The sequence below is a fragment of the Schistocerca piceifrons genome, unplaced genomic scaffold, assembly GCF_021461385.2.
Source record: "Schistocerca piceifrons isolate TAMUIC-IGC-003096 unplaced genomic scaffold, iqSchPice1.1 HiC_scaffold_1771, whole genome shotgun sequence".
Taxonomy (NCBI): Eukaryota; Metazoa; Arthropoda; class Insecta; order Orthoptera; family Acrididae; genus Schistocerca; species Schistocerca piceifrons.
Window position 1 is genome coordinate 308,323 of NW_025727647.1, and position 18,337 is coordinate 326,659.

An 18,337-nucleotide genomic window follows, 5' to 3' on the forward strand; every position below is an offset into this window, starting at 1 on the left:
CGAAAATTTCGCTACACAACCCCTTTGTCTTGCTTGAGCTTCAGGTGGGCGCCGGTTTGCAGCCAGGAAGCGGACAGCAGCAACTTTCAACTAATTTTGTACTACTCAAACAACACAGTAAAACAGCATTCAACTTTTGCAGAACTGGAAAAACTCGACCGTGACAGGATTCGAACCTGCAATCTTCGGATCCGAAGTCCGACGCCTTATCCATTAGGCCACACGGTCACTGGCGCAATTTGCTTCCCCACACACACCTCATTTTCGCCATTTGTACGCTTGCCGGAATGAATTTCCCATCTTTGACGCAATCCTCCATCTCCAATTTCAGTACTAAAAAGGCGACGCTACTTCTTGCTGTGTCCCATCGCAAGTTACATTCAAGCCCTTATGACGCTGATCAAACAAGAGGTTGCAAATCAGCTTCAATCGCTTACTGCCATCTCTGTCGGTTGCAGAAGGTACCTCACCCTATGTCATACAATGGCGAGTTGCCGCTGTTACCAAAGCGGCGGCGGCGCCGACGACGACGACAACAACCGCGAGGGTCTCTACCAGGGGTAGAAAATACATCACAAGAACTAAGTATTTCACGTCGGCATTCTCCGGAGACTGCCAAAAGCAACAGTTTCCGGTGCCTACTTTAATAGCACCATTCGCACTATTCTTTTGCGAGAGCAATTCTTAAATACCGCACCCATTCATAATTTTTTTTATCCTTGACCACTTTTTTCGAAAGCGCTACGGTAGATGGGGCTGTTACAAAATTCATTTGCCTCCTGTGAGGATCGAACTCACGACCTCTGGTTTACTAGACCAGCGCTCTGCCACTGAGCTAAGGAGGCGCCTCCTAGCGCACTTTTCGGGTACTTTATTCTTATGGACTAGTGAATCGGAGCCCTTCAGCTGGAAACGCACCGCATTAGCGACCATTACTTGCATTTAGTTAGCACAGCTGCTGCTTTCCTACACATCTCACACGATATCGATGTACGCCTAAAATTCCAAAACAACACATTTATTTCATTTCAGAGTTACTTTCAGCTTCAAAAACCATTCCTCTGATATTCATACGAAGCTAGGCATCGTCGTAACCCGTTACGTTCATTACGCAAGGCTCACGAGAGGGGCGCAGGTTGCATCCGCGTAGACACAAAATTTAGCGCCGCCCAGCGTGGGGCTCGAACCCACGACCCTGAGATTAAGAGTCTCATGCTCTACCGACTGAGCTAGCCGGGCTCCACACAACGCGTTACGAGCCATACAGTATTTATGCGACCTGCGACCATCTATGGAAGATCCTTTTGACTACAGCTTATTTCCTGCTGCCACAAATGAGCTACAATCCTATTCAATGGAAAATTGTCTCCGAAAGGCATCAAATCTACTTGAAATGATACGTGGCTATCAGCACCATTATTCAACACACATGCTCGACAGTGCGCAGACGCCTGTGGCGTTGCTCTTGGGTCCTGAGTTAGATGCAGTAGTTCCAAAAGAACTCTCCTGATCGGCACTGTTCCGAAAATTTCGCTACACAACCCCTTTGTCTTGCTTGAGCTTCAGGTAGGCGCCGGTTTGCAGCCAGGAAGCGGACAGCAGCAACTTTCAACTAATTTTGTACTACTCAAACAACACAGTAAAACAGCATGCAACTTTTGCAGAACTGGAAAAACTCGACCGTGACAGGATTCGAACCTGCAATCTTCGGATCCGAAGTCCGACGCCTTATCCATTAGGCCACACGGTCACTGGCGCAATATGCTTCCCCACACACACCTCATTTTCGCCATTTGTACGCTTGCCGGAATGAATTTCCCATCTTTGACGCAATCCTCCATCTCCAATTTCAGTACTAAAAAGGCGACGCTACTTCTTGCTGTGTCCCATCGCAAGTTACATTCAAGCCCTTATGACGCTGATCAAACAAGAGGTTGCAAATCAGCTTCAATCGCTTACTGCCATCTCTGTCGGTTGCAGAAGGTACCTCACCCTATGTCATACAATGGCGAGTTGCCGCTGTTACCAAAGCGGCGGCGGCGCCGACGACGACGACGACAACCGCGAGGGTCTCTACCAGGGGTAGAAAATACATCACAAGAACTAAGTATTTCACGTCGGCATTCTCCGGAGACTGCCAAAAGCAACAGTTTCCGGTGCCTACTTTAATAGCACCATTCGCACTATTCTTTTGCGAGAGCAATTCTTAAATACCGCACCCATTCATAATTTTTTTTATCCTTGACCACTTTTTTCGAAAGCGCTACGGTAGATGGGGCTGTTTCAAAATTCATTTGCCAACTGTGAGGATCGAACTCACGACCTCTGGTTTACTAGACCAGCGCTCTGCCACTGAGCTAAGGAGGCGCCGCCTAGCGCCCGTTTCGGGTACTTTATTCTTATGGACTAGTGAATCGGAGCCCTTCAGCTGGAAACGCACCGCATTAGCGACCATTACTTGCATTTAGTTAGCACAGCTGCTGCTTTCCTACACATCTCACACGATATCGATGTACGCCTAAAATTCCAAAACAACACATTTATTTCATTTCAGAGTTACTTTCAGCTTCAAAAACCATTCCTCTGATATTCATACGAAGCTAGGCATCGTCGTAACCCGTTACGTTCATTACGCAAGGCTCACGAGAGGGGCGCAGGTTGCATCCGCGTAGACACAAAATTTAGCGCCGCCCAGCGTGGGGCTCTAACCCACGACCCTCAGATTAAGAGTCTCATGCTCTACCGACTGAGCTAGCCGGGCTCCACACAACGCGTTACGAGCCATACAGTATTTATGCGACCTGCGACCATCTATGGAAGATCCTTTTGACTACAGCTTATTTCCTGCTGCCACAAATGAGCTACAATCCTATTCAATGGAAAATTGTCTCCGAAAGGCATCAAATCTACTTGAAATGATACGTGGCTATCAGCACCATTATTCAACACACATGCTCGACAGTGCGCAGACGCCTGTGGCGTAGCTCTTGGGTCCTGAGTCAGATGCAGTAGTTCCAAAAGAACTCTCCTGATCGGCACTGTTCCGAAAATTTCGCTACACAACCCCTTTGTCTTGCTTGAGCTTCAGGTGGGCGCCGGTTTGCAGCCAGGAAGCGGACAGCAGCAACTTTCAACTAATTTTGTACTACTCAAACAACACAGTAAAACAGCATTCAACTTTTGCAGAACTGGAAAAACTCGACCGTGACAGGATTCGAACCTGCAATCTTCGGATCCGAAGTCCGACGCCTTATCCATTAGGCCACACGGTCACTGGCGCAATTTGCTTCCCCACACACACCTCATTTTCGCCATTTGTACGCTTGCCGGAATGAATTTCCCATCTTTGACGCAATCCTCCATCTCCAATTTCAGTACTAAAAAGGCGACGCTACTTCTTGCTGTGTCCCATCGCAAGTTACATTCAAGCCCTTATGACGCTGATCAAACAAGAGGTTGCAAATCAGCTTCAATCGCTTACTGCCATCTCTGTCGGTTGCAGAAGGTACCTCACCCTATGTCATACAATGGCGAGTTGCCGCTGTTACCAAAGCGGCGGCGGCGCCGACGACGACGACGACGACGACGACGACGACGACGACGACGACGACGACGACGACGACAACCGCGAGGGTCTCTACCAGGGGTAGAAAATACATCACAAGAACTAAGTATTTCACGTCGGCATTCTCCGGAGACTGCCAAAAGCAACAGTTTCCGGTGCCTACTTTAATAGCACCATTCGCACTATTCTTTTGCGAGAGCAATTCTTAAATACCGCACCCATTCATAATTTTTTTTATCCTTGACCACTTTTTTCGAAAGCGCTACGGTAGATGGGGCTGTTTCAAAATTCATTTGCCAACTGTGAGGATCGAACTCACGACCTCTGGTTTACTAGACCAGCGCTCTGCCACTGAGCTAAGGAGGCGCCGCCTAGCGCCCTTTTCGGGTACTTTATTCTTATGGACTAGTGAATCGGAGCCCTTCAGCTGGAAACGCACCGCATTAGCGACCATTACTTGCATTTAGTTAGCACAGCTGCTGCTTTCCTACACATCTCACACGATATCGATGTACGCCTAAAATTCCAAAACAACACATTTATTTCATTTCAGAGTTACTTTCAGCTTCAAAAACCATTCCTCTGATATTCATACGAAGCTAGGCATCGTCGTAACCCGTTACGTTCATTACGCAAGGCTCACGAGAGGGGCGCAGGTTGCATCCGCGTAGACACAAAATTTAGCGCCGCCCAGCGTGGGGCTCTAACCCACGACCCTCAGATTAAGAGTCTCATGCTCTACCGACTGAGCTAGCCGGGCTCCACACAACGCGTTACGAGCCATACAGTATTTATGCGACCTGCGACCATCTATGGAAGATCCTTTTGACTACAGCTTATTTCCTGCTGCCACAAATGAGCTACAATCCTATTCAATGGAAAATTGTCTCCGAAAGGCATCAAATCTACTTGAAATGATACGTGGCTATCAGCACCATTATTCAACACACATGCTCGACAGTGCGCAGACGCCTGTGGCGTAGCTCTTGGGTCCTGAGTCAGATGCAGTAGTTCCAAAAGAACTCTCCTGATCGGCACTGTTCCGAAAATTTCGCTACACAACCCCTTTGTCTTGCTTGAGCTTCAGGTGGGCGCCGGTTTGCAGCCAGGAAGCGGACAGCAGCAACTTTCAACTAATTTTGTACTACTCAAACAACACAGTAAAACAGCATTCAACTTTTGCAGAACTGGAAAAACTCGACCGTGACAGGATTCGAACCTGCAATCTTCGGATCCGAAGTCCGACGCCTTATCCATTAGGCCACACGGTCACTGGCGCAATTTGCTTCCCCACACACACCTCATTTTCGCCATTTGTACGCTTGCCGGAATGAATTTCCCATCTTTGACGCAATCCTCCATCTCCAATTTCAGTACTAAAAAGGCGACGCTACTTCTTGCTGTGTCCCATCGCAAGTTACATTCAAGCCCTTATGACGCTGATCAAACAAGAGGTTGCAAATCAGCTTCAATCGCTTACTGCCATCTCTGTCGGTTGCAGAAGGTACCTCACCCTATGTCATACAATGGCGAGTTGCCGCTGTTACCAAAGCGGCGGCGGCGCCGACGACGACGACGACGACGACGACGACGACAACCGCGAGGGTCTCTACCAGGGGTAGAAAATACATCACAAGAACTAAGTATTTCACGTCGGCATTCTCCGGAGACTGCCAAAAGCAACAGTTTCCGGTGCCTACTTTAATAGCACCATTCGCACTATTCTTTTGCGAGAGCAATTCTTAAATACCGCACCCATTCATAATTTTTTTTATCCTTGACCACTTTTTTCGAAAGCGCTACGGTAGATGGGGCTGTTTCAAAATTCATTTGCCAACTGTGAGGATCGAACTCACGACCTCTGGTTTACTAGACCAGCGCTCTGCCACTGAGCTAAGGAGGCGCCGCCTAGCGCCCTTTTCGGGTACTTTATTCTTATGGACTAGTGAATCGGAGCCCTTCAGCTGGAAACGCACCGCATTAGCGACCATTACTTGCATTTAGTTAGCACAGCTGCTGCTTTCCTACACATCTCACACGATATCGATGTACGCCTAAAATTCCAAAACAACACATTTATTTCATTTCAGAGTTACTTTCAGCTTCAAAAACCATTCCTCTGATATTCATACGAAGCTAGGCATCGTCGTAACCCGTTACGTTCATTACGCAAGGCTCACGAGAGGGGCGCAGGTTGCATCCGCGTAGACACAAAATTTAGCGCCGCCCAGCGTGGGGCTCTAACCCACGACCCTCAGATTAAGAGTCTCATGCTCTACCGACTGAGCTAGCCGGGCTCCACACAACGCGTTACGAGCCATACAGTATTTATGCGACCTGCGACCATCTATGGAAGATCCTTTTGACTACAGCTTATTTCCTGCTGCCACAAATGAGCTACAATCCTATTCAATGGAAAATTGTCTCCGAAAGGCATCAAATCTACTTGAAATGATACGTGGCTATCAGCACCATTATTCAACACACATGCTCGACAGTGCGCAGACGCCTGTGGCGTAGCTCTTGGGTCCTGAGTCAGATGCAGTAGTTCCAAAAGAACTCTCCTGATCGGCACTGTTCCGAAAATTTCGCTACACAACCCCTTTGTCTTGCTTGAGCTTCAGGTGGGCGCCGGTTTGCAGCCAGGAAGCGGACAGCAGCAACTTTCAACTAATTTTGTACTACTCAAACAACACAGTAAAACAGCATTCAACTTTTGCAGAACTGGAAAAACTCGACCGTGACAGGATTCGAACCTGCAATCTTCGGATCCGAAGTCCGACGCCTTATCCATTAGGCCACACGGTCACTGGCGCAATTTGCTTCCCCACACACACCTCATTTTCGCCATTTGTACGCTTGCCGGAATGAATTTCCCATCTTTGACGCAATCCTCCATCTCCAATTTCAGTACTAAAAAGGCGACGCTACTTCTTGCTGTGTCCCATCGCAAGTTACATTCAAGCCCTTATGACGCTGATCAAACAAGAGGTTGCAAATCAGCTTCAATCGCTTACTGCCATCTCTGTCGGTTGCAGAAGGTACCTCACCCTATGTCATACAATGGCGAGTTGCCGCTGTTACCAAAGCGGCGGCGGCGCCGACGACGACGACGACGACGACGACGACGACGACAACCGCGAGGGTCTCTACCAGGGGTAGAAAATACATCACAAGAACTAAGTATTTCACGTCGGCATTCTCCGGAGACTGCCAAAAGCAACAGTTTCCGGTGCCTACTTTAATAGCACCATTCGCACTATTCTTTTGCGAGAGCAATTCTTAAATACCGCACCCATTCATAATTTTTTTTATCCTTGACCACTTTTTTCGAAAGCGCTACGGTAGATGGGGCTGTTTCAAAATTCATTTGCCAACTGTGAGGATCGAACTCACGACCTCTGGTTTACTAGACCAGCGCTCTGCCACTGAGCTAAGGAGGCGCCGCCTAGCGCCCTTTTCGGGTACTTTATTCTTATGGACTAGTGAATCGGAGCCCTTCAGCTGGAAACGCACCGCATTAGCGACCATTACTTGCATTTAGTTAGCACAGCTGCTGCTTTCCTACACATCTCACACGATATCGATGTACGCCTAAAATTCCAAAACAACACATTTATTTCATTTCAGAGTTACTTTCAGCTTCAAAAACCATTCCTCTGATATTCATACGAAGCTAGGCATCGTCGTAACCCGTTACGTTCATTACGCAAGGCTCACGAGAGGGGCGCAGGTTGCATCCGCGTAGACACAAAATTTAGCGCCGCCCAGCGTGGGGCTCTAACCCACGACCCTCAGATTAAGAGTCTCATGCTCTACCGACTGAGCTAGCCGGGCTCCACACAACGCGTTACGAGCCATACAGTATTTATGCGACCTGCGACCATCTATGGAAGATCCTTTTGACTACAGCTTATTTCCTGCTGCCACAAATGAGCTACAATCCTATTCAATGGAAAATTGTCTCCGAAAGGCATCAAATCTACTTGAAATGATACGTGGCTATCAGCACCATTATTCAACACACATGCTCGACAGTGCGCAGACGCCTGTGGCGTAGCTCTTGGGTCCTGAGTCAGATGCAGTAGTTCCAAAAGAACTCTCCTGATCGGCACTGTTCCGAAAATTTCGCTACACAACCCCTTTGTCTTGCTTGAGCTTCAGGTGGGCGCCGGTTTGCAGCCAGGAAGCGGACAGCAGCAACTTTCAACTAATTTTGTACTACTCAAACAACACAGTAAAACAGCATTCAACTTTTGCAGAACTGGCAAAACTCGACCGTGACAGGATTCGAACCTGCAATCTTCGGATCCGAAGTCCGACGCCTTATCCATTAGGCCACACGGTCACTGGCGCAATTTGCTTCCCCACACACACCTCATTTTCGCCATTTGTACGCTTGCCGGAATGAATTTCCCATCTTTGACGCAATCCTCCATCTCCAATTTCAGTACTAAAAAGGCGACGCTACTTCTTGCTGTGTCCCATCGCAAGTTACATTCAAGCCCTTATGACGCTGATCAAACAAGAGGTTGCAAATCAGCTTCAATCGCTTACTGCCATCTCTGTCGGTTGCAGAAGGTACCTCACCCTATGTCATACAATGGCGAGTTGCCGCTGTTACCAAAGCGGCGGCGGCGCCGACGACGACGACGACGACGACGACGACGACGACAACCGCGAGGGTCTCTACCAGGGGTAGAAAATACATCACAAGAACTAAGTATTTCACGTCGGCATTCTCCGGAGACTGCCAAAAGCAACAGTTTCCGGTGCCTACTTTAATAGCACCATTCGCACTATTCTTTTGCGAGAGCAATTCTTAAATACCGCACCCATTCATAATTTTTTTTATCCTTGACCACTTTTTTCGAAAGCGCTACGGTAGATGGGGCTGTTTCAAAATTCATTTGCCAACTGTGAGGATCGAACTCACGACCTCTGGTTTACTAGACCAGCGCTCTGCCACTGAGCTAAGGAGGCGCCGCCTAGCGCCCTTTTCGGGTACTTTATTCTTATGGACTAGTGAATCGGAGCCCTTCAGCTGGAAACGCACCGCATTAGCGACCATTACTTGCATTTAGTTAGCACAGCTGCTGCTTTCCTACACATCTCACACGATATCGATGTACGCCTAAAATTCCAAAACAACACATTTATTTCATTTCAGAGTTACTTTCAGCTTCAAAAACCATTCCTCTGATATTCATACGAAGCTAGGCATCGTCGTAACCCGTTACGTTCATTACGCAAGGCTCACGAGAGGGGCGCAGGTTGCATCCGCGTAGACACAAAATTTAGCGCCGCCCAGCGTGGGGCTCTAACCCACGACCCTCAGATTAAGAGTCTCATGCTCTACCGACTGAGCTAGCCGGGCTCCACACAACGCGTTACGAGCCATACAGTATTTATGCGACCTGCGACCATCTATGGAAGATCCTTTTGACTACAGCTTATTTCCTGCTGCCACAAATGAGCTACAATCCTATTCAATGGAAAATTGTCTCCGAAAGGCATCAAATCTACTTGAACTGATACGTGGCTATCAGCACCATTATTCAACACACATGCTCGACAGTGCGCAGACGCCTGTGGCGTAGCTCTTGGGTCCTGAGTCAGATGCAGTAGTTCCAAAAGAACTCTCCTGATCGGCACTGTTCCGAAAATTTCGCTACACAACCCCTTTGTCTTGCTTGAGCTTCAGGTGGGCGCCGGTTTGCAGCCAGGAAGCGGACAGCAGCAACTTTCAACTAATTTTGTACTACTCAAACAACACAGTAAAACAGCATTCAACTTTTGCAGAACTGGAAAAACTCGACCGTGACAGGATTCGAACCTGCAATCTTCGGATCCGAAGTCCGACGCCTTATCCATTAGGCCACACGGTCACTGGCGCAATTTGCTTCCCCACACACACCTCATTTTCGCCATTTGTACGCTTGCCGGAATGAATTTCCCATCTTTGACGCAATCCTCCATCTCCAATTTCAGTACTAAAAAGGCGACGCTACTTCTTGCTGTGTCCCATCGCAAGTTACATTCAAGCCCTTATGACGCTGATCAAACAAGAGGTTGCAAATCAGCTTCAATCGCTTACTGCCATCTCTGTCGGTTGCAGAAGGTACCTCACCCTATGTCATACAATGGCGAGTTGCCGCTGTTACCAAAGCGGCGGCGGCGCCGACGACGACGACGACGACGACGACGACGACGACGACGACAACCGCGAGGGTCTCTACCAGGGGTAGAAAATACATCACAAGAACTAAGTATTTCACGTCGGCATTCTCCGGAGACTGCCAAAAGCAACAGTTTCCGGTGCCTACTTTAATAGCACCATTCGCACTATTCTTTTGCGAGAGCAATTCTTAAATACCGCACCCATTCATAATTTTTTTTATCCTTGACCACTTTTTTCGAAAGCGCTACGGTAGATGGGGCTGTTTCAAAATTCATTTGCCAACTGTGAGGATCGAACTCACGACCTCTGGTTTACTAGACCAGCGCTCTGCCACTGAGCTAAGGAGGCGCCGCCTAGCGCCCTTTTCGGGTACTTTATTCTTATGGACTAGTGAATCGGAGCCCTTCAGCTGGAAACGCACCGCATTAGCGACCATTACTTGCATTTAGTTAGCACAGCTGCTGCTTTCCTACACATCTCACACGATATCGATGTACGCCTAAAATTCCAAAACAACACATTTATTTCATTTCAGAGTTACTTTCAGCTTCAAAAACCATTCCTCTGATATTCATACGAAGCTAGGCATCGTCGTAACCCGTTACGTTCATTACGCAAGGCTCACGAGAGGGGCGCAGGTTGCATCCGCGTAGACACAAAATTTAGCGCCGCCCAGCGTGGGGCTCTAACCCACGACCCTCAGATTAAGAGTCTCATGCTCTACCGACTGAGCTAGCCGGGCTCCACACAACGCGTTACGAGCCATACAGTATTTATGCGACCTGCGACCATCTATGGAAGATCCTTTTGACTACAGCTTATTTCCTGCTGCCACAAATGAGCTACAATCCTATTCAATGGAAAATTGTCTCCGAAAGGCATCAAATCTACTTGAACTGATACGTGGCTATCAGCACCATTATTCAACACACATGCTCGACAGTGCGCAGACGCCTGTGGCGTAGCTCTTGGGTCCTGAGTCAGATGCAGTAGTTCCAAAAGAACTCTCCTGATCGGCACTGTTCCGAAAATTTCGCTACACAACCCCTTTGTCTTGCTTGAGCTTCAGGTGGGCGCCGGTTTGCAGCCAGGAAGCGGACAGCAGCAACTTTCAACTAATTTTGTACTACTCAAACAACACAGTAAAACAGCATTCAACTTTTGCAGAACTGGAAAAACTCGACCGTGACAGGATTCGAACCTGCAATCTTCGGATCCGAAGTCCGACGCCTTATCCATTAGGCCACACGGTCACTGGCGCAATTTGCTTCCCCACACACACCTCATTTTCGCCATTTGTACGCTTGCCGGAATGAATTTCCCATCTTTGACGCAATCCTCCATCTCCAATTTCAGTACTAAAAAGGCGACGCTACTTCTTGCTGTGTCCCATCGCAAGTTACATTCAAGCCCTTATGACGCTGATCAAACAAGAGGTTGCAAATCAGCTTCAATCGCTTACTGCCATCTCTGTCGGTTGCAGAAGGTACCTCACCCTATGTCATACAATGGCGAGTTGCCGCTGTTACCAAAGCGGCGGCGGCGCCGACGACGACGACGACGACGACGACGACGACGACGACGACAACCGCGAGGGTCTCTACCAGGGGTAGAAAATACATCACAAGAACTAAGTATTTCACGTCGGCATTCTCCGGAGACTGCCAAAAGCAACAGTTTTTTTTTTTTTTTTTTTTTTTCCTTTATTGTGATTTCATGCCCCTGCCCCATATGGGCAGGGGAGGGCTGTCAGCAGCACAATCCGCCGCTCTTCAGCCGAGTGACATGACAACTAAAACAAGAATAAAATAATACATACATAAGGAGGTAAAAAAAGGGGAACATAAAACAGAGTAAGGGGAGAAAATGGAGGTAAAAATCACTGACATGTAGAAGGTCATTGGGGACAGTTAAAAAAGTCACCAGAAAGTTAAAAAACACAGTTGGCGATTCTTAAAACACAGAGAAGACACTGGATGCACATGCACAGGTTAAAAGTTGGCCACAGTATTAAAAACACTCCGAAGACAACACACTTAAAACCCACGTGGAGCACACACGACGAAGAGTAAAACTACCAGGCGGGACCTGCCGAGGGAAAGGGCAGAGAGGATGGAAAAGGAGGGGAGAGCATGTTGCAGCTGGGGAAGCGGCGGGAGGAAGAGAGGAGGGGCAACTGTGGGTTCACGAAGAGGCAGGAGACACATGGGGCGGGAGAGGAAAAGGGAAGACAGGGCAGGAGGGAGCGCAGAGACACCGAAAGAAGGCACAAGAGATGGATGGGGAGTAGGAGGGGAAATCCGCTGAGAAGGAGGGAGGGGGAGGAGAGGGAGCCCTGAGGAGGAGGCAGGAAGAGGGGGTTAGAGTTGGTAGGAAGGGTAGATGTCAGGGCGAAGCTCATCATCCGGGAGTGGTAGACGGTGGAAGTTGTGTTGGGAAAGGAGATGGAGGGTGTGGAGATGGAGAGAGGGAGGGACACAACGGTAAAGGCGCGGCAACTGGTTGGGAGTGGAGAGGAAGGGAGACACCAGGGGGTGAGGGGGATCAAGGCGGCGGACAATATATAGTGTGCGGATATGTTCAAGGAAAAGGAGAAGGTGGGGGAAGGGGATGAGGTCATAGAGGATGCGCGTGGGGGACGGAAGGCGGATGCGGAAGGCGAGGCGGAGTGCATGGCGTTCGAGGATTTGGAGGGCTTTATAGAACCGGGGAGGGGCGGAAATCCAAGCGATGCTGGCATAACAAAGGATGGGGCGGATCATGGATTTGTAGGTGTGAAGGATGGTGGAAGGATGCAGACCCCACGTCCGGCCGGACAGGAGTTTCAGGAGGCGGAGGCGGTTGTGAGCTTTGTTTTGGATGGTAAGGAGATGGGGAGTCCAGGTGAGATGGCGGTCGAGTGTGAGGCCAAGGTATTTGAGGGTAGGAGTGAGGTGGATAGGACGGCCGTAAATGGTGAGGTAGAAATCATGGAGGCGGAAGGAGCGGGTGGTGCGGCCTATGATGATCGCCTGGGTCTTGGAAGGATTAACACGGAGGAACCACTGGTTGCACCAAGCGGTGAATTGGTCAAGGTGGGTTTGGAGGGTACGTTGGGACCGTTGGAGGGTAGGATAAAGGGCTAGGAAGGCGGTGTCATCAGCGAACTGGAGAAGATGAACAGGAGGGGGAGGTTTGGGCATATCAGCAGTGTACAGGAGATAGAGGAGAGGGGAAAGGACAGAACCTTGGGGCACGCCGGCAGAGGGGTAGAAAGTACGGGAGTTGGAATTGTGGATAGTCACATAGGAGGGACGATGGGAGAGGAAGGAAGCAACGAGACGGACGAAGTTGATGGGGAGAGCATAGGTCTGAAGTTTGAAAAGGAGCCCGGGATGCCAGACACGGTCATAGGCGTTCTGGAGATCAAGGGAAACAAAGATAGCAGAGCGACGGGAGTTAAGTTGGAGGGAAAGAAGATGGGTAAGGTTAAGGAGCTGGTCGTCAGCAGAGAAGGAAGGGCGGAAGCCACATTGGGTAAGAGGAAGGAGGCGGTGGAGGTTAAGGTGGCGGTGGATACGGCGAGAGAGGATGGCCTCAAAGACCTTACTGAACACGGAGGTGAGGCAGATGGGACGATAGGAAGAGGTAGCAGAGGGGGGTTTGTTAGGCTTAGGGAACAGCAGGACACGGGAAGTCTTCCACAGGTCAGGGTAAAATCCAGTGGAGAGGAGGACATTGTACAGGGTAGCAAGGACAGACAGGAAGGATGGAGGGGATTCCTTGAGGTGACGGTAGGTGACACCATCATGACCAGGGGCGGTGTTGCGTTTGGAGCGGAGGACGAGTGTGATGTCTTGCATGGTGATGGGAGTGTTGATGTCGGACGGGGGTAGCCGATCCAAGTACTGGAAGCTAGGGGCTAGCGGGGGGACAGAGGTGTCAGTGCGGTCAAGGACAGTGGGGAAGAGGGAGTAATCAGAGTGGGGATCGTCAGGAATGGAGAAGACCTCGGACAGGTGGGAAGCAAAATGGTTAGCCTTACTGAGGTTGTCGGGAAAGGGTCGATCGTCATGGAGGATGGGGTAATGCGGGGTGGGATGGCTACCAGTAAGGCGGTGGAAGGCTGACCAGTACTTGGAGGAGTTGACAGGGAGGGTGGAGTTGAGGCGTGTGCATGTCTGACGCCAGTCCCGGCGTTTCTTTGCTGTAAGGAGGTTCCGGATATGTCGCTGTAATTGCCGGTGGCGGGTGAGAGTATCCCGGTCACGAGTGCGGAGGAAGGAGCGGTAGAGCCTGCGGGATTCACGCAGAAGAAGGACGGCCTGTGGAGGAAGCGTAGGGCGGTGAGGGTGGATGAGTTTGGTAGGGACATGAGCCTCCACAGCGTCAGTGATGGTCTTCTGAAGGAAGGAAGAGGCATGGGTGATGTCATCAGGGTGGTGGAAAGTGAGGGGGTGGCTTTCGACCTGTAAGGCAATGGAGTCCCGGTAGGCATCCCAATTGGCACGGTGGTAGTCATGGACAGATTTTGGAGGGGCAGGTGGGCGGGTGGCTGCAGGGGCAGGACGGGTAGAGGAGATGGTGAGAAGGACAGGGAGATGGTCACTACCGACGGGATCGAGGACATCAACGGCAATGCGACCAAGGAGGTTGGGGGAAGCGAGGATAACATCAGGGGTGGAGTTACTTTCAGGACGGGTGTGCTGTGGGAGAGGAACAAGGTCACCATGGAGGGTGGCAAGGAACTGATGCCACCGCCGAAGGGTGGCAGGGTCACGGCTGTGGATGTTGAGATCAGCGGCGATCACATAGGTGGAGAAGGTACGGTCAACATGGGAAATGAAGTCAAAGGGGAGAGGAGCTGCGGGGCGAATATAGATAGTGGCACAGGTGACGGTGAGGGAGGGAAAAAAGAGGCTGAGGAGAAGGTGTTCGGTAGGGTCATTGAGGAGGGGTTGTGGCCGGACAGGGAGATGCCGGAGGTGGCCGATAGCGACCCCGCCTCGAGCTAGGGGAAGGGGATTGTCAGTGCGGTGAAGGAGATAAGGGGAGACGCGGACCACATGGTGGGGTTGGAGGAAGGTTTCATTAAGGATGAAGGAGTCAACCTGGTGCTGGGAGAGGGTATGCATGAAGAGGCATTTGTTTGCAGGGAGGGAGCGAATGTTGAGGTAGAGGAGACGATACTGTTGACGAGCCATGGCGTTGGGTGCGGGAAGGGTGTGGGAAGGGGAGAGAGGGGCTTAAACGAGGGTGTCTAGGCGGGTGAAGGTAAAGTGGGCCTGGTTGTGGGAGTATGTGGCGTAGGTGTTTAAGTGGAAAACAGAGCGGGCAGCGAGGGAAATCTGCTGGAGTGTGTGGGTGCGCTGGAAGGGGTGGATGTTCTGCAGGACGACGGTGAGGAACCGGATGATGTCTTCTGCTGTAGGGGGAGGGCGGAGAGAATTGTTAGGGTGGATAGGTGGGTCAATGGGGCGAACGGGGACAGTGAGTTCAGGGTTGGTGGGAGGGGGCTTGGCTTTGCATTTGGAGGAATAGGTGGGGTGAGTTTCATTGCAGGTGTTGCAGGATGGGGGGGAGGCGAGGTTGGGACACTGTTTGAGGAAGTGGGAGGCTTTACAATGGGGGCAGGTGGGTGGGTTCTTGCAGTTTTGGGTGAGGTGGTCATTGTACAGAAGACAACGCTGGCAGCGGTAGGATTGAGGAGGGGAACGGGACGGGTCAACAGGGTGGCGGCGGTTGAAAATCAGGGCTCCCTGCGTGAGGAGGTGGTCGATGGAGGAGGCGGACTCTGTAAAGATACGCATGAGGAAAGTAGGGCCAGAGGAGTTGTAAATACGGCGGGCAGAGCGGACTTCCAGGGAGGGGTGGGCATTCAGTTCCGCCAACACCTCAGCCTCCGTGATCACAGGGCTGAGTTTTGTGATGACGGCAGTGAGGGTCGGCGGACGACGAGGCGGTTGGGGTTGACGAGGAGAGGAGGATGTAAGGAATGGGGTGAGGGATGCGTGGGGCCCAAAGGTGATGCGGGGAAGGCGCCGGAGGAGATCAGTATGGAAGGACGGAGAGGGAGACTTGATGAGGACAGAGTCTCTGCGAGGGATAAGTTGGGTGATGGGTGCACTGGGGATGTACTTCCGGATTTCAAGGGTGAGGGTGCGGGCATCTAGGAATTTCGGATCAGGGTTGGCGAGGACAAAGGTATACAGGGAGGGGGCTGGAGAGGAGGGAGGTGGGGTGGTATCCATAGCGGGGTCAGTGGGAGGTGGGGCGGGCAGTGGCTTTTTGGAGGAAGGAGTAGAGGAGAGGTCGCCACTGGGCCGTTTGGAAGATTTTTTGGCAGGTGTGGCCTGGGAGGAGGGATGAGGGACTGGATGGATAGGGAGGTGGTGGGAGGCAGGGCCCTCCTGTGAGGCAGAAGCACCGGATGATAGGGTATGGCGCTCCGTGGTGGCGACTGTGGCGCGGCGGGCGGAGACTCTGGCAGGGGAAGCAGCGGTAGTCGCAGGGGGGAGAGGGGGAAAGTCGTCTCGGCGAGCGACAGGAGGGGGAGGGGGGTTGGGAGCAGGGACAGAGGCAGGAGCGGGAGAAGCGGCAGGGGCAGTAGCAGGGGTAGGAGCAGGAGTGACGTACAGGTGGGGATACATCGATGGAGAGGAGATAGATGGGGAGGAGACTGTGAGTAGGGGAGGTGCATGAGACGGGTGAATCCCAGAGGAAGCACTCCATGACGTTACAGTGGGGGCAGGTGAAGGAGAGGTGTAGATGATGGTGGTAGTTGGGGCGTCCATGATCGCAGGCGGCAGCGAACACCGAGAGACGGCGGCAGCGGCGAGCACCGAGAGACGGCGGCAGAAGAAGCGGCGAGCACCAAGAGACGGCGACAGCGGCGGCGGCGGCGGCGGCTGAAGAAGCGGCGACCAGGTGGTGGCGACAGAAGAGGAAGCGGCGAGCACCGACAGACGGCGACCAAGCGGCGACGGCGACGGCGGCGGCGGCGGCGGCGAGCACCGGGCGGCGGCGAACAGACGACGACGGCGGCGGCGGCGGCGGCGGGCAGCAGTACCGGCGTGCAGACGGGCAACAGCGCGACAAGCACGATTGGGGCTCTTCCACGTCGAAGATACACCCTGAGAGCAGCCCAGGCAGTGCGAGTCCTCGATGAGGAAGTGAGGGAATCCAACCCTCGAATGTGTGAAAAGCAACAGTTTCCGGTGCCTACTTTAATAGCACCATTCGCACTATTCTTTTGCGAGAGCAATTCTTAAATACCGCACCCATTCATAATTTTTTTTATCCTTGACCACTTTTTTCGAAAGCGCTACGGTAGATGGGGCTGTTTCAAAATTCATTTGCCAACTGTGAGGATCGAACTCACGACCTCTGGTTTACTAGACCAGCGCTCTGCCACTGAGCTAAGGAGGCGCCGCCTAGCGCCCTTTTCGGGTACTTTATTCTTATGGACTAGTGAATCGGAGCCCTTCAGCTGGAAACGCACCGCATTAGCGACCATTACTTGCATTTAGTTAGCACAGCTGCTGCTTTCCTACACATCTCACACGATATCGATGTACGCCTAAAATTCCAAAACAACACATTTATTTCATTTCAGAGTTACTTTCAGCTTCAAAAACCATTCCTCTGATATTCATACGAAGCTAGGCATCGTCGTAACCCGTTACGTTCATTACGCAAGGCTCACGAGAGGGGCGCAGGTTGCATCCGCGTAGACACAAAATTTAGCGCCGCCCAGCGTGGGGCTCTAACCCACGACCCTCAGATTAAGAGTCTCATGCTCTACCGACTGAGCTAGCCGGGCTCCACACAACGCGTTACGAGCCATACAGTATTTATGCGACCTGCGACCATCTATGGAAGATCCTTTTGACTACAGCTTATTTCCTGCTGCCACAAATGAGCTACAATCCTATTCAATGGAAAATTGTCTCCGAAAGGCATCAAATCTACTTGAAATGATACGTGGCTATCAGCACCATTATTCAACACACATGCTCGACAGTGCGCAGACGCCTGTGGCGTAGCTCTTGGGTCCTGAGTCAGATGCAGTAGTTCCAAAAGAACTCTCCTGATCGGCACTGTTCCGAAAATTTCGCTACACAACCCCTTTGTCTTGCTTGAGCTTCAGGTGGGCGCCGGTTTGCAGCCAGGAAGCGGACAGCAGCAACTTTCAACTAATTTTGTACTACTCAAACAACACAGTAAAACAGCATTCAACTTTTGCAGAACTGGAAAAACTCGACCGTGACAGGATTCGAACCTGCAATCTTCGGATCCGAAGTCCGACGCCTTATCCATTAGGCCACACGGTCACTGGCGCAATTTGCTTCCCCACACACACCTCATTTTCGCCATTTGTACGCTTGCCGGAATGAATTTCCCATCTTTGACGCAATCCTCCATCTCCAATTTCAGTACTAAAAAGGCGACGCTACTTCTTGCTGTGTCCCATCGCAAGTTACATTCAAGCCCTTATGACGCTGATCAAACAAGAGGTTGCAAATCAGCTTCAATCGCTTACTGCCATCTCTGTCGGTTGCAGAAGGTACCTCACCCTATGTCATACAATGGCGAGTTGCCGCTGTTACCAA

The 18,337-nt window shown here is 51.0% G+C and overlaps 25 non-coding genes across 25 annotated transcripts; all 25 read right to left on the minus strand.

Moving 5' to 3' along the window:
- Positions 1 to 155: 155 nt before the first annotated feature.
- Trnar-ucg lies at positions 156 to 228 on the minus strand. Its single transcript has one exon. It is a non-coding gene; the product is annotated as a tRNA-Arg (tRNA).
- A 545-nt stretch (positions 229 to 773) lies between these two features.
- Positions 774 to 845, minus strand: Trnat-agu. The gene has a single exon. It is a non-coding gene; the product is annotated as a tRNA-Thr (tRNA).
- A 321-nt stretch (positions 846 to 1,166) lies between these two features.
- On the minus strand, positions 1,167 to 1,239 carry Trnak-cuu. The gene has a single exon. It is a non-coding gene; the product is annotated as a tRNA-Lys (tRNA).
- A 438-nt stretch (positions 1,240 to 1,677) lies between these two features.
- Positions 1,678 to 1,750, minus strand: Trnar-ucg. Its single transcript has one exon. It is a non-coding gene; the product is annotated as a tRNA-Arg (tRNA).
- Positions 1,751 to 2,295: 545 nt separating this feature from the next.
- Trnat-agu lies at positions 2,296 to 2,367 on the minus strand. The gene has a single exon. It is a non-coding gene; the product is annotated as a tRNA-Thr (tRNA).
- Positions 2,368 to 2,688: 321 nt separating this feature from the next.
- On the minus strand, positions 2,689 to 2,761 carry Trnak-cuu. The gene has a single exon. It is a non-coding gene; the product is annotated as a tRNA-Lys (tRNA).
- A 438-nt stretch (positions 2,762 to 3,199) lies between these two features.
- Trnar-ucg lies at positions 3,200 to 3,272 on the minus strand. Its single transcript has one exon. It is a non-coding gene; the product is annotated as a tRNA-Arg (tRNA).
- Positions 3,273 to 3,859: 587 nt separating this feature from the next.
- Trnat-agu lies at positions 3,860 to 3,931 on the minus strand. Its single transcript has one exon. It is a non-coding gene; the product is annotated as a tRNA-Thr (tRNA).
- A 321-nt stretch (positions 3,932 to 4,252) lies between these two features.
- On the minus strand, positions 4,253 to 4,325 carry Trnak-cuu. The gene has a single exon. It is a non-coding gene; the product is annotated as a tRNA-Lys (tRNA).
- Positions 4,326 to 4,763: 438 nt separating this feature from the next.
- On the minus strand, positions 4,764 to 4,836 carry Trnar-ucg. The gene has a single exon. It is a non-coding gene; the product is annotated as a tRNA-Arg (tRNA).
- A 560-nt stretch (positions 4,837 to 5,396) lies between these two features.
- Trnat-agu lies at positions 5,397 to 5,468 on the minus strand. Its single transcript has one exon. It is a non-coding gene; the product is annotated as a tRNA-Thr (tRNA).
- A 321-nt stretch (positions 5,469 to 5,789) lies between these two features.
- On the minus strand, positions 5,790 to 5,862 carry Trnak-cuu. The gene has a single exon. It is a non-coding gene; the product is annotated as a tRNA-Lys (tRNA).
- Positions 5,863 to 6,300: 438 nt separating this feature from the next.
- Positions 6,301 to 6,373, minus strand: Trnar-ucg. Its single transcript has one exon. It is a non-coding gene; the product is annotated as a tRNA-Arg (tRNA).
- A 563-nt stretch (positions 6,374 to 6,936) lies between these two features.
- On the minus strand, positions 6,937 to 7,008 carry Trnat-agu. Its single transcript has one exon. It is a non-coding gene; the product is annotated as a tRNA-Thr (tRNA).
- A 321-nt stretch (positions 7,009 to 7,329) lies between these two features.
- On the minus strand, positions 7,330 to 7,402 carry Trnak-cuu. Its single transcript has one exon. It is a non-coding gene; the product is annotated as a tRNA-Lys (tRNA).
- Positions 7,403 to 7,840: 438 nt separating this feature from the next.
- On the minus strand, positions 7,841 to 7,913 carry Trnar-ucg. The gene has a single exon. It is a non-coding gene; the product is annotated as a tRNA-Arg (tRNA).
- A 563-nt stretch (positions 7,914 to 8,476) lies between these two features.
- Positions 8,477 to 8,548, minus strand: Trnat-agu. Its single transcript has one exon. It is a non-coding gene; the product is annotated as a tRNA-Thr (tRNA).
- A 321-nt stretch (positions 8,549 to 8,869) lies between these two features.
- On the minus strand, positions 8,870 to 8,942 carry Trnak-cuu. Its single transcript has one exon. It is a non-coding gene; the product is annotated as a tRNA-Lys (tRNA).
- A 438-nt stretch (positions 8,943 to 9,380) lies between these two features.
- Trnar-ucg lies at positions 9,381 to 9,453 on the minus strand. Its single transcript has one exon. It is a non-coding gene; the product is annotated as a tRNA-Arg (tRNA).
- A 569-nt stretch (positions 9,454 to 10,022) lies between these two features.
- On the minus strand, positions 10,023 to 10,094 carry Trnat-agu. Its single transcript has one exon. It is a non-coding gene; the product is annotated as a tRNA-Thr (tRNA).
- Positions 10,095 to 10,415: 321 nt separating this feature from the next.
- On the minus strand, positions 10,416 to 10,488 carry Trnak-cuu. The gene has a single exon. It is a non-coding gene; the product is annotated as a tRNA-Lys (tRNA).
- A 438-nt stretch (positions 10,489 to 10,926) lies between these two features.
- Positions 10,927 to 10,999, minus strand: Trnar-ucg. The gene has a single exon. It is a non-coding gene; the product is annotated as a tRNA-Arg (tRNA).
- Positions 11,000 to 17,081: 6,082 nt separating this feature from the next.
- Trnat-agu lies at positions 17,082 to 17,153 on the minus strand. Its single transcript has one exon. It is a non-coding gene; the product is annotated as a tRNA-Thr (tRNA).
- Positions 17,154 to 17,474: 321 nt separating this feature from the next.
- Positions 17,475 to 17,547, minus strand: Trnak-cuu. The gene has a single exon. It is a non-coding gene; the product is annotated as a tRNA-Lys (tRNA).
- Positions 17,548 to 17,985: 438 nt separating this feature from the next.
- Trnar-ucg lies at positions 17,986 to 18,058 on the minus strand. The gene has a single exon. It is a non-coding gene; the product is annotated as a tRNA-Arg (tRNA).
- Between the last annotated feature and the right edge of the window lie 279 nt (positions 18,059 to 18,337).